The sequence below is a fragment of the Coturnix japonica genome, chromosome 3, assembly GCF_054131305.1.
Source record: "Coturnix japonica strain WE chromosome 3, WE-NBRP24, whole genome shotgun sequence".
NCBI lineage: Eukaryota > Metazoa > Chordata > Aves > Galliformes > Phasianidae > Coturnix > Coturnix japonica.
This window is the reverse complement of record NC_140665.1, coordinates 99,681,947-99,695,539: the sequence shown is the minus strand read 5'-3', so window position 1 is coordinate 99,695,539 and position 13,593 is coordinate 99,681,947. Positions and strand designations below refer to the sequence as shown.

Below are 13,593 nucleotides of genomic sequence, written 5' to 3'. Positions count from 1 at the left end.
GGTCATGGGACCGGGTATATCTCCTTCCTCCACAGTGTCCCTATCAATGGGCAGTCTGAAAGCGTGGTCCAAAACCCTCTGTTTGCAAGCTCTGGAGCCATGGATGCATTGCAGCCTGTGTCCCCAGTTCTCAGCTCAGGTATGAGCAGCTCTGCCAGCAGACCCGAGCCATGAGAGATCTTGCACAATGTGGGGAAATGTTGCAGGACCTGCTCTGCCACTGCCTGCGGCTGAGCACAGGGAATATCGAATCTGGGGAGCTCTGCTGCTTGCAAAGATGGGGGAGAGCACCTCAGCCTGTGCTTTCCTTCCTCTGCTTCAGCAGCTGCTGCTCACCATCCCTCCCCTCTGTACCTGGGTGCCAAAATCAGCCCTTTGCAAACAGAAGGTGCTTTCTTTCCCTCCCTAAACTCTCCAGGACTCGCAGTATGGAGGGGGGCTGCCTCTCCCGCAGTGCTGAGCTGCTCCCTGCTTTGTTTCATTCAGAGAAGCTCCTTCCTTCCCAAACACCTTTTTGTGCCTTTATGGTGAGTCCCTTGTCTGGAAGATGTGTTTTTTTCCGTAGGTTGGATGTGGTCTCATCACCTGCCTTTATTTTTGCGGTACATCAGCTGGAAGCTGATGTAGTTGGTGAACCATTGACATCCCATCATTTCCAGAGACTGAGAGCTGTACATTCAGTAGCATGGCAAACCCAGGGGACAGCCACAAACCCAGCTGTGTACAGGATCCACACCGTGCTGTTCTCCAGCAGTATCGTACACTGTAAATGCATAGATGTCTATGTGGAATGGGCTCCAAGTTTTTGATGTTGCTGTATAAATACGGTGCTCAGGTGCTGCTGGCACACCACGAGATCAAAGGCTGGAGATCTGAGATCCCAGCCTGGTTGAGGCTGGAGGCACCTTGGGGGTCCCTCTGATCCACTCCTGCCCCTCCAGGGCTGCCCAGAGCAGAGTTGCCCAGCACCACAACCAGGGGCTGTAGGAGATCCCCAGCAAGGACCCACTCACAGCTCTGTGTTCCCTCTGCTGGTGAATGGCTTTGGTTTGGGAGAAAATTAATGCCCACCAGGAAGAGAAGGATAGGATGCAAGGCAGAGCTTTGCTCCTTGTTGTCAGCCACCAGACACTGCACAAAGCTGGTGGGGGACGTGCAAAGGGCTTGCTGATGGAGCTCATTGTATTGATACTGTCATTAGCTATGCAATTTGTTTGAATGTGGGTTTGGGGATTTTGCATGGCCCTTGCTGCTCATGACATGAAGTGACAAGGAGAGCTGGAAGCCAATTGTATGATGAATGTGGGTGTAGGTGACCTTCTCAGCAAGCCATGGTCCAGGTGACGTGCTCCTTTCTCATCCATTCGGGCTCATCACCAACTCTAATGGGAAAAACAAGCATAGGTGGATGCTGAAGAAGTGCACCCAGCCCCCCAAAATCACCCTGCATTAATCATTCCCTGCTCTGCCCCGGGCATGTGCGTTGCCTTTGGGGAAGAAGTAGTCTTGTCTTCTTGCTGTTTAAAGTAGAGAACAGGAGACGGTCAGGACATTTCCCACTTAACCCATTGCCTTTTAAATTTGAGGCTGCCTGCTGGAGATGCAGCCCTTGGTGCAGTGCAGAAAATGGTCAGTATTTTGGGGGGTGTTTTTTGTGTGTAAGGAGGAAAAGGTTAAGCTCGTGTGTGTCTGAATCTTTAGATCATCATTAGATTGTGATCCCCAAGGGTTAAGGGTTTCTATATTGCCTTTTTTGTCCCTTTCTGCACATGCCTGCTTGCCTCCTTCAGCAGTTTCAGGCAGCACTCCTCCGTAATGCAGCGATTTTACCAAATTGCTGTGCCCGTGGTGTATAATTTTGATGTAACTGCTGCTGATGGCAGTGTAAGGGATGAGCGCTGGAGCACATATCTTCCTTTTAAAATAATTTGTAATAGACTGGGCTGGGTTCTTCGCATCCTTATGATGATGGATGGGTACAAAGAGAGACAGTCGTGGAGTGGTTTGGGTTGGAAGGGATCATAAAGCCCACCCAGCCCCAATCCCTGCCATAGGGACACCTCCCATAGACCAGGCTGCCCAAAGCCCCATCCAGCCTCTCCTTGGACACAGTGAGCACAGGTGGATCCTAATGTTGCTGCACACCAGGGCTGGTTGCTCTCTCCAGCTCACTGTCCCCTATGAGATATATCAGGAGGACTAAGACCATCATATTCCTCACTGCAGAGCACTTGGGACCTACTCTGTGTCTGTTGAAGACACCATACATGTAGTGGGTTTCTACACGTGTTAATGGGATTATTCCTGTGGTCATACCCAGTGCTCTGGAGGCACCATGAAAATGATCTGTGCTTGCTGTTAGGAACCTCAGAAACAACATCAGCATTAACAAGCTTCTTGCCTTCCTTACAGCTTAACTGGAGAAGCATTTATCCTGCTCTTCAGGATGGAGAGGGAAGGGAATTAGAGGTGGCCACACAAGTTTATCTCCGACACTCTATGTTTCATCAGCCTTAATCTCAAACCCAAGTTTTTTCACATATTCCCGGGGTAAATGCTGTGGGGTAAGAAGCAAAAATGGAATTAACATCCTCCAAAAGCACCACAAGCCTTTGGGTGTGGAAAGCAGGACACCCTTTGCCCCTTGCCACTTGATGGAGTCTCCTGGCGATGTCAGAGGCATTAGGATGATAGTTGGGCTTGTCGATCATGAGAGTCTTTTCCAACCTATGTGATGCAGTCTCATCCCAGGCCACCCCAGCTCATTGCCACCTCTTACAGGGAGCCCTGGGACCTCGTGTGCCCCTGTGTTGCTTTATCATCATCCTCCAGGACTTCTTCCATCCCAAATCCTGCTCTCGGGTTCAGGAAACATAGAAAGGTGACTGTTAGGGACGTGTTTTAGTGGATGTAGTAGGGATGGATTGGGGTTGGACTAGGGGATCTTAAAGTTATTTTCCATCCTCAATGATTCTGTAGTTCTGTTTAGGGACGGTGGTGACGGGTTGATGGTTGGATGGGATGATCTGAGAGATCTCTTCCAACCTTAATGATTCTGTGATTCAGTGCTTTAACGGGCACGGTGGTGTTGGGTCAGCCATTGGACTTGGTTACCTCTAAGGTCTCTCCCAACCTTCATGATTCCAAAGTTCTTTGCCATGGCTCCATGATTCCAATGGTTCCATTTTTCCATGGTTCTTTGATGCTATGACTCTAGGATGAGAGGATGTGTGCATCCTGCAGGCACAGCTGGCTCCCAATTAAGGCTGGTTACCTAAGCCGTTACAATTAGATAAGAACAACAAAGGCAAGCCATTTTTTAGAAGCATGGCTGAACGCAGGGTGTCTCTTGATTGTTTTCTCTTGTCACGTAATTGAACCCTTAGGACCTCTCTGCTCCATAGGAGGGGAGTTATTTTCATAACCAGTTTGTAATTATTCCCGTTGTGGAACCTCTTACAAGGCATTAAAATGAAAACAAGACGAGCAGGGAGGTATTGATCCCTTCCCTGAGAAGACGAAGGTCTGCGCTTTCCATGCTGTTTCCAACACTTATAGGGCCAGAAAGTGCCCCAAAGTATTAATCACAGCGTCTTTCTGCTGCTGGGAGAGCAAAGGCTGAAGGAGCATGTTATTGATTGGGAAGGGAGCAGGCAGCAGGACCGAGACCTGAGGGGCACAGCCCATTAGAGCAGCAGTGCATGGTCCCCTGGGCCATCCCAGCTCATTATGGGGCTTCATGGGCTCTTTGCTTCACTTGGTGGATGTTCCTGGAGGGGACCCAGCATGAGGCACCTGGGGGGTATCATTCATGTACACACATAGAAAATATGCACGTTATTGCCTATTATATATATAAATAGAACTAAAAACACATATACACAATATATAGCACGGTAACTCTTGCTATTGACTCAGCAAATGTCTCCATGCATTTGCAGGAAGAAGAAATACAAATGTGCCCCAACCCTTGTGCCCACCTCAGTGCATCACATTGGGCTCTTCCTTGCAGGCCCCAAATGCATTTCAATGACCATCTGGACAAGTGTATTTTGTAAGCAGCTCTCCCTGTGTCCTCCTGCCCTGAACTTAGAGGAGGAAGTTTCCTGCAGACCATGGTTTTGCAGGCGTGCGCTGATCTGTTAAAAGCTTTGCCTTCAGTTTCCTTGGTTGCTGCTTCAAGCAGGTGGGGGTCCACTTAATCCATTTGGAGCAGGGTTTTGAGGGCTTTGGGGGGTACAACTCTGCTGTGTTGCTTTTTCTCCCCCCACCCCCTTTCCCCAAAGTTTGTGCTCCTTTCTCCGTGCTGCTGAATGTCAGGATGGCACCACTGCAGAGTTTATAGCACACGCCATCCGTTCGGAAGAACATCTTTTGTTTTTGTCGCTTAGCAATTCCAGGCTGAGCTTCTATTTCACCAGCAAAAATTCACCCTTCCCTTCCCTTACCCAGAGCTCGAGGAGCTTTTGCAGTAGAAGGTGTCTTTTCTAGCCAAGAAGGTACTGCAAATCATATATATACGTATAGATTATATATGTGTGAGTGTTTGGCTATTCTATTGGGAACGAAACAGCGCTCGATGCATCGCACCTGACTCTAAGGAAGAGACAGAAACTCTTGGAAATCCTGGCTGCAACCCAGCCTGAAATCTGGAGGAGGAGGCATCGCTGCAGGGCGTTCCAGCAAGAGGGAGCCCAGTGACAAAGCCAGCAGGAGGATGGCCCTGGTGTCCTACAGCTGACCATGGGCTGTTCGTCCCCAAGGAGCAGCAGCCAAAGCCCTCCAGGTGGATGAACGCAGAGGAATTCACAGCTGCAGGTTTGGGGTGGGGAGAAGGCAAATGGTAATTTTAGCACGGGTAAGCATGTTTAACATTCAGCACGGAGGGATTTGTTTGCTGGCCCAGCTGGTATTGAAAATAAGTTCCAGGCTGTTACCTAGTAACTTGGATTTCGAGTTGATTTATCAGCAGCGTGCTGCAACATTGGATTAGCAGCGTCCCAGGTACCCCCGTGGGGATGCTCTATTCACTTCCCCTTCAGGAGAGGGCTCATTTTTGGGACTTTGAGCCTTAGACCTGTGCTGATCTGTGATTTGTTTCAGCTCCCCACCCCAGCCCTGCCACTCATTTCTCCCTTAGTAAAGGCAGCCTGTAGGCAAGAAGGAGATTGGGGCTTTTGGGGAGCAGGGTGGTAACAGTGAGGCTGGGAAACACATCTTGCTGATGGCTGGTGTGCTGGAAAGAATGTGACACGCTTAATTAAGTTCAGTTCTTATTCAGAGTTTGCTCTTTTGAATGGGAGTAAATAGAAACATTAAATGCTGACAGTTGCTTGAAGTAGACGTTTACCAGGAGCTTTGTTTTCAAGATGCAGAAACAGAACTAATAACCTGGTGAATTCTTCAGTTCCTTACAGCTTTTCTTTTTTTAAGTGATGGGCTGGAATATCCTGAATGTGCTGCCTTCATTCAGCATGAAGGCAGGATTAAACACACGTCTCTTTTTCTTTGCTTCTTAACTCAAAGCAAAGCTCATAGGGATGATTTTGAGCGAGCAAAATCTCTGTTTGCCCAGACCCACATCCAGCCTGGCCTTGAATGCCTGCAGGGATGGGGCTGTCTATACTACCTTTATTGAAAAGTGAATGTAAAGCTAAATTTTATCTCTGAATTCTCTGGCTAACCATGATGTATGGTTGGATACTTGACCAGCTCTCACTTCACTTTTGATTCCTATTCTTGATGGTTTGTCAGACCATCATGGAGCGCTGCCGTGTGATTCAAGTGATGCCAGTGGATGCCGAGGGTGGGAGATCATAACGTCATAGAATCATCTGAGTTGGAAGGCACATTTAAAGGTCATCTGGTCCCACTCCCTGCATTGAACAGGGACACCCACAGCTCAATCAGGTGCTCAGAGCCCCATCCAGCCTGACCTTGGCTGTCTCTCTTCTTTGTGTTTGGAAACATTTATTTCCCCTTGTCCTACTGCAGCAGACCCTGCTGAAAGAGTCAGACCCCTTCTTTCTTAGAGCTTTTGGATGCTGAGACCTGGGGAGGAAATACCCCTGGGTCAGGTCTGGCTGTGAGCTGGGTGGGATTTGCCCTAGATCAACCATATGGGACCACAAACCTGTGCTTGATTCAGGAGACAACATAAATAGAGCGAGCATCACTGTGTTGTGGGAGCAAGTGGTGTGATCTGATGGGATCTAAAGTCATAGGATCATAGACCAGCTTGGGTTGGAAGGGACCTTGGAGATGATCTGGTTAAATGCCATGAGGGTTTTGCCTTCAAAATGATATCACACAGCGAGTTTCTCATTGTCCATTGTATTGATTAGCAAATACTTGAGGGGGAAAGAAAAGAAACTGGAGCAGACGAACGTATATTTAAGCTCCTCTTTTGGAAGGGGAGGCTGAAGGTCAGGTCCGGCTGCTGGTGATGGATCGGCAGCACGGCAGCCAGCGGGGATTCGCTTCCCTCCGCTCTCTTGTTTCCTGCAGGCTTATAATTAATCACCGTGCTCAGGAGGACGGGCAGGAGGAGGAAACTCAGGCTGCCTGCAACAGTTCTGTAGCTTCTGCAAATCCTTCTTTGTACCGCAGAGCTTTTGTCTTGCTCTTTGCATGAGGGCTCCGAGGCGCTAAGCGGGAGCTTGGGTTGCATCCTGGGCTGCCTTAACCCATATTTTCTATGTTCAGAGGTGGAAGGGAGAATCCCATTCCTTGCTGCAGCTTTGGGATACACAAGGCAGCCAGGATGCAACGTAATGAAGACAGAATTTGCTGTTCCGCCCAGGTTAGCATCAATGTTCCCGTGCGGCGCTCTGCTGCTGGAGAGGCAGATGCAGCCACGACAAAGGCGTCTATTAATCATTCATTTAACACAGCAGCTGTAATCAGATTCATTGCTGGAGCCAGGCCATTCCAGAACGGGTATTTTTTGCTGCTGAACTCATACAAAAATGGAACAGCTGAAGGGGTGGAATTTGTTGGTAAACTCATGAAACTTACCATATTCTTCTTTTTGGGGGGGCTTTCTATTACACGCTTACCAATTCCTCCAAGGATATGGGTGTCTTCCAAAGGGTTAAGCAACAGCAGAAGAGATTCCAAGTCTGCAAATAGCAGAAATATCCCCTGAAAAAAAAATAATAACAGTAAGACATGCTTTGAAAATCAACTGCATTGATATTAACTCAGATATTAACTCAGAAACGTGTGATTTAAGCTCTGGGCAGCCTGGTCTGCTGGTTGGTGACCCTGCACATAGAGCAGTGGGGCTGGAACTGGATGATCATGGTGATCCTTTTCAACCCAGGCCATTCTATGATTTGGGTGCAGCCTTTGGTGCAGTTTGTTCCACTGCAGGCTCTTCATTTGGGAGCTGGGTTTGATGAGCCCCTCGTCTTCCAGCTCTCCCACACCCTCATGCCATCGTCGTGCATTTGGAGCACATGGGCTCTACATTATTTATCCCATTGGTGTTGGTGGCTCTAAGTCATGGTTTAAGTCCTCCAGAACTTCTTCCCACGTCTTTCTCCCTTTCTTATATATGTGTGTGTGTGTATATATATATATATATATATATATTTAAAAGTATTTGGACTGTTTTGTTCACTGGTAAGCACAGCTGCAGGGTTGGAGCGTGTTCTCCTTTGCTGATGTTTGGGTAACTCTCCATCCCACCACCATGCACCTCCATGGTCCTTCATCCACTGTGAGTGCTCTCCTGTTGTTTGACGTCTGTAGCTGTGCAGGATGAGTCCCTCCGTGGCAGTGATTCATCTCTGGTGTCGATACAGAGAATCTGGAAACTCAGCTTTCTTCTGAAGCACAGCACAAAGCAGGGACAGCAGAGGGAATCCCTTCCTTGGTGATGTTCCAATGCAACGCTGATGGCAAAACAGCAGCTATTTGGAGCTGGGTCAAACCAGCCATTGCACAGCCCAAACATCTTCGGGTTCCTCTTATTTACTTTCCTTTAGTAAAATAACGTCAAATGCTGTGAGCACAGCTTGACAGCATGGACACAGTGAGTTCTGCCTGCCCGGGCTGGCCACCACCAGCACATGGGGCTCTGGGAGCAGAGTGACAGGCCGAGGTGCCATGCATTGAGCCCCTCTCCAAGGCTGGAAATAGAAACACTGCTCTTTATTGCAGAGGAGCCACAGGGCAGGAGGGACAGGATTGGGTTTGCAGAGGTGATTGGGTCACACAGTGGCTTTCCCCTTTGCACAGCACAGCAGCGATGCCTGCGTCACACACAGCTCAGATGCTGAGCTATAGAGACACACATGAAAAACCTGCCTGAATTAGAAAGAATCAGGCATTTAGGCAGTGAGTGCTTCTGATTTCAAGATATCAAGAGAAATCAAGTCTCTAGGAGCCGTACCAGCCCTGCTTTTCATCCAACCCAACAGCGAGCATCGCCGCTTGCTTTCTCCCCCACCCCAAGCGCTGCTGTGCCATCGCAGTCACCCGCTGGGTGCCACTGCCATCTCCTCCTGGTGTCTGTCCCCCCAGCATCGCATGGAGCAAACCCAGGGCAGCTCAGCAGCCAGCAGGTAAGTCTGTCCTCCAGCAGCGTGCCCAGTTTTCAGGGCACTGCAAATGATGGGCAGGCTGCTCCCTGCACCTCTTCTCCATGTGCTGCTGAGTAGGGAACCCTGGTGGCTTTTTTTTTCTAGGGCTTTTATGTAAGGTGGCAAAGAAAGGACTCTGTCTGGCTAATGGATTCTATTTGCATTTTCCAAGGCTGCCTTCCCTCGGGCATTTTCTTTCTATCGATTGGTGAGCTCTGTGGGTGCCGGCGGGTTCCCGTTAGAGCCTGTGCGCCTTGAGGATCATTGCGAAGGAGAGAAAATGACGTGGTGCGCCGGTGACCTTGGAAATCAATGTGTCAATGTTTAAGCTGGAGAGAGAGGTCTGGCAAGGATCCTCGCGCGGCGAGTCGCAGAAGTAAGGACATCAGTTTTATTTAAAAGAACAAAATAAAGCCTTCCTCATTAATGGGGGGGAGGGAGGGGGGGGAAACTGCTGCTTAACGTTCGTTAATCATTGATGGGAGATTGAAAGAAGCGGTGGATGAAGTTAATGATTTCATGTGTGTGTCTGTAGGGGGGGGTGGATGTTGTACAGTTTGCAGGAGCTCTCGCCTTGCTGGAAGGCTGTCAGGGGCTTTAAGTGCTGTTTTGTGCTTAAATCTCTTCAGTCCTGAGAGGCTTTGAGTTGTTTATAAAATAAAGCCCAAAAGCAGCCCTGTAGAGACAGGTTTAAGGGGTGGTTAATGGGAAGGCTGCACATGTGGCTTGCTGGAGTGCTGTAATGCTGGCAGCACAAGTGCACGGTGACGTTGGGCAGCCTAGACCTTGCCTTGGTCAGGTCTTCTGCTGCAGCAGGAGCTGGTGGCATGGCATTGTGCCTCACACTGCAATGCCTGTGATGTTGGCACATTCAGGTGTGATGTATCCCATTGTTATGGGTTCAGTTGGTGGAGATAGGTGGTTAGGATTTATGCAAGGAGGTTGTAGCGAGGTGGGGGTTGGTATCTTCTCCAGGGAACTAGAGATAGGATGGGAAGTAATGGCCTCAATTTGCACTTGGAGAGGTTCAGGTGGATTTAGGAAGCATTTCTTCTCTGGAAGAGCAGTGATGCACAGCTGCCCATGGAGGTGGTGGGGTCACCCTCCCTGGGAGTGTTCAAGGACCATGGAGATGTGGCACTGAGGGATGTGGTCATGGTGAGGGTGGGCTGGCTGACCTGGGGGGTCTTTCCCAACCTGAATAGTTCTGTGATTGTGTAAATTGCAGCCAAAGGTGCTGCTGCACCCCTTCCCCCCCCCATGAGTGGCAGTAGCAAATTATCACTTCCAGACCCAGCTCTGTCTTTTTTCAGTTGTCAGTTTGTCTCTGATGCTTCATTTGGTAGCAAGAGAGCAACATCCCAATGTTTGGCATCATGATGCCGCTTCCCAGCCTTGCATCACCCCTGTGATTTCAGAGTCCTCCTCTTAGCCCTTTTCCCTCTCTGTGATGATACATGTGTTGGTCTTCCATCTAAAAGGTGCACTGAAATATCTTTTATCAATGAAAAACTTATGATCCAGACTGGTAAGGCAGAACAGCAAAAGCAGTGTGCGCATAGGAGATGGCAATTCAGTTTCAGAGAATTACAGAGAGATGGTGATGTGCTGAGACAGCCGAGAAGAGCTGAGACCTGAGATCGGATCCCCAGATCCTGGCCTCAGAGCTGTCAGGAGATGGATGTTCTCTCTGAGGTTGGCTGTGCTTAGCTGGGCACCTCTCCCACATCCTCGAGGTTTCCTGTGCATATTGATGGTGATGTTGACCAGGGGAAGATCATGATGAACAATGACGCGCTGTGGGAAATAACCCTTCCATATTGCATCAGCCCCAAAGCAAGTCTCAGTGCTAGACCTTCATACAGGGGAAAGTGATCATAGCTCATAATGAACCCATCCCCAGATGGATCTAACAGCTCTGTGCTCACATTCCCACATAGCTGTGGGACCAGTGTCCAGGACACAAGCTGCTCCTGTCAGTCCCAGGGATGGGATGGAGGTGCCAGTACCTGTCCTGCTCTCAGGTCCCTTTTCATACCCTTGGGTCAGCCCGTTCACCCTGTCCCATCCCTGGGGCTCACCAGGATTTTCCTTCTGCTTTTATCTCCAGCTGAGCACCCTGACATGCTGTGTGCTGACATGCTGATGACCTGTTAGCCCGCCTATCACCAGCATCAGCTGTACTTTTAGCCCTTTTTCTGCTGTTCCTTCTTCTTGGCACTTCTACATTTCACACTCTGCACTGTGAGCACGTTCATTGCTTAATTAGTTTGACTTTCATTATTCTTCCTGGCAAAAAAAACCCGTCAGAACCCAAAGGTTGTTCAAAGGGCACGAGGTGATGCAATTATTCCTGCTCCCTTTTACCTTTCCTAACAGGTTTGTGTCTCTGACATCATACTCTGGGGAATGCAATGCTACAACATCCCCTGATACGTTGCTTTGCTAATGGGTGGATGTGGCTGTGTTTTAGCCAGGCTGCTCTCGGAAGCGTTGCGATACTGAATACGATGACTTTAGGATCTTGTAAGTGTGGAAATGGTCATGGCCTTTAATGGGAGCATCACTGGGCATGCAGCTGCCCAAGGTGAGAAGAAATGCAGTTTCCAGCAGTGCTGCTCGTTGTGGCAGAGTGTGTCTGAACGTGATGCTCAGTGCCTTCCCTGGGCGCTGCTCTGCCACCTGGGGCTTCGTTAGCGAGCAGCTCTGTGCTGCTGCTCCCTGCGGGTCCCTCCAGTCCCTGTGCCCTCCAGGCAACTGCTGCCTTGCTCCCCCTCTACATCCACCTAAAACGAGGATCTCTTCAGGCAGCAGGGCTGCAGATGAGGGGTTGGCTGGGAAGCGTAATTATCAAGACTGCTTTTAATTAAACGCGGACCTTCAAGCGTGAAAGTAAACTACTTGGGATGCGAGGCGCTGGGTACGACACGGGCAGCCAGGAGCGGTGAGCTCGGCTCCATCTTGGCTGTGGGCATCCCAGTGGGCTGGATCCCTGCTGCCAGGCTGGGTCTCTGCCATCTGAGAGCCCTCTGGGTTCTGCCACGAGGTTCGGGTGCAGCCCAATCTCCTCTCTGCATCCCCGCGACTCAAGGTAGGACACGTAAGTTTATCTTCTTCCACAGCTTCAACAAAGCTAAAAGCAGGGTGTGTGGATGGGCAGCAGTGCTGGGCACTGTCCTTCTCAGCTCCAAGTCCAGGTTATGTCTGGATGGGGAATTTCCCCATTTCAAACACGGGCTGTAAGGTGCTCTGTGCCTTGCCTGAGGCTCCCGGGTTAGCTGTCAGCTGCCATCTCCGTGCTGATTTTATCTTTGCTGCTCTCCAGAGCCTGGCTGGGATTAGCATGTTTGCAAGGAATGGGAGGAATATGTTGTGTGTAACAACAAAGTAATAACAAATTGAGTGCTAGAGGATGCTGTGTGCAGGAGCTGCCTGGGTCGGTGTGTGGCGATTCCAGGGTACCCCTTGGCCACAGCCATGGCTCTTTCACTCCTAACATCTCACCCCATGGTAGTAATCCTTCCAACTCATTGACTTTTGCCTGTCTCAGTGCAGTGCTGCAAAGAAAGTTTGCATCCATCTGCTTGAGCATCTCCTGCAGTAGCTCCCTGTGCTGGTGCAGGCTGGGTTTTGTAGGGACCAGCGTTATCAGTGGGGGGGGACGTAGACCAAAGGGCAATAGAAATGGAGGTTGGGTTTCCTTGTCTTGTTGCCCATTTGCTTTTTAAGATACTGGAAAGCATCTTTTAGTTGTATCATGTAGTGCTGTGGAGGAAGCATTTGCAAAAGATGGCAATCCTGGAGGCAAGCAGGCTGCTGCTATGTTCCTAAAGTCACGTAATAACCTCAAAGCACAGGCAGAAAAGCTGTCTGAGGAGGATGAGGGACATAGAATCATACAATCATTCCAGTTGGAGAGACCTCCAAGGTCACCCAGTCCAACCCCAACCCATCCCACCATGCCCGCTGACCACGTCCTTCAGTGCCACATCTACATCAGACAGACACTGGGTGTAGTGGTGCTGCTGAGATGCTCTGAGACACCAGATGGCTTCCAGAAATAGCAAGTCCTACAGTTTGTGGACACTTCAATGTAAAATAGGTGTAACCTCTGCGAGGCTGCTGAAGTTAATTGTCTTTCTTTCCCCTCTCTCTCAGTTCTGTGTTCACTGCTATGTTATTTGACTTTTAATTATATCACATCTTAATGGGGTTTGTAGATAGCTCAGGGTAGGGATCATTCAGGTTGGAAGGACCAGTAAGATCATCTAGTCCAGCTGCCGTGACCGTGCTATACCATGTTACTGAGTGCAACATCTGCCCTTTCCTTGGACACCTACAGGGGTGTTCACTCCACCTCCTCCCTGGGCAGCCTCCCCTCCAGTCTGTCCTGTTCTTCTCTAGGCATGGATCTCTCCAGCCTTGGGTTTCATCCCTCCTTGTTGTGTTGGCCCCTTGGCCAAGGTCAGTCTGGATGGGGCTCTGAGCACTGATGGAGCTGTGGGTGTCCCTGTTCGGTGCAGGGAAATTGCACCAAATGGACTTTAAAGATCCCTTCCAACTCAAACCATTCATTGTTTCTATGAACCGGGCTAGAAACCAGCCGCTTTACCAAATACCCACCTGGGGAAACGCGTATTACTCGCCTCCTTCCCACTCTGGGCTCTGTTTTGGTGGTACCTACAAGAATGCAAAAGTTCTGGTCTGTCTCGCTCAGAGCTGAATCCTGACTCTGACTCCAGCTCCTGCTTGTCTCAGCCTGCCCTCAGACATACCGTGCACTGCCGCGCTGCATTCCCCGTGTGCTGCATTTTGCTTTGCAAACGCTTCCAGGCAGCAGCTGCTCTTCGCTCCCGCCGAGCCTGGTGTGATGGATCCCTGGCCTCACTCAGGACCTCTAGGTATTGCTATCAAGCCAATAAACGCTAAGGAAACCAAGCCATCTCCTGATTTATTCACCGCTGTTGGTTGCTTTTCCGTAAGTTTCTCGAAAAGCCTTTTTTTT

At 49.7% G+C, this 13,593-nt stretch overlaps 1 protein-coding gene across 13 annotated transcripts in view; it reads left to right on the top strand.

Moving 5' to 3' along the window:
• The window catches only part of NCOA1 (nuclear receptor coactivator 1), a 135,918-nt gene that overhangs the window by 61,973 nt on the left and 60,352 nt on the right, over nucleotides 1-13,593 (top strand). Inside the window, exon 1 of one of the 13 annotated variants that reach the window (XM_032443214.2) lies at nucleotides 4,466-4,786. The exons of 9 other annotated variants lie outside the window; for them this stretch is intronic. The gene's annotated coding sequence lies outside the window, so the exon portion shown is untranslated. Of the gene's footprint in view, nucleotides 1-4,465; nucleotides 4,787-8,271; nucleotides 8,571-8,909; nucleotides 8,965-13,462; nucleotides 13,567-13,593 lie in introns of those variants that run through there. 3 more of the 13 variants (XM_085540914.1, XM_015859673.3, XM_085540913.1) reach the window with 3 other exon arrangements.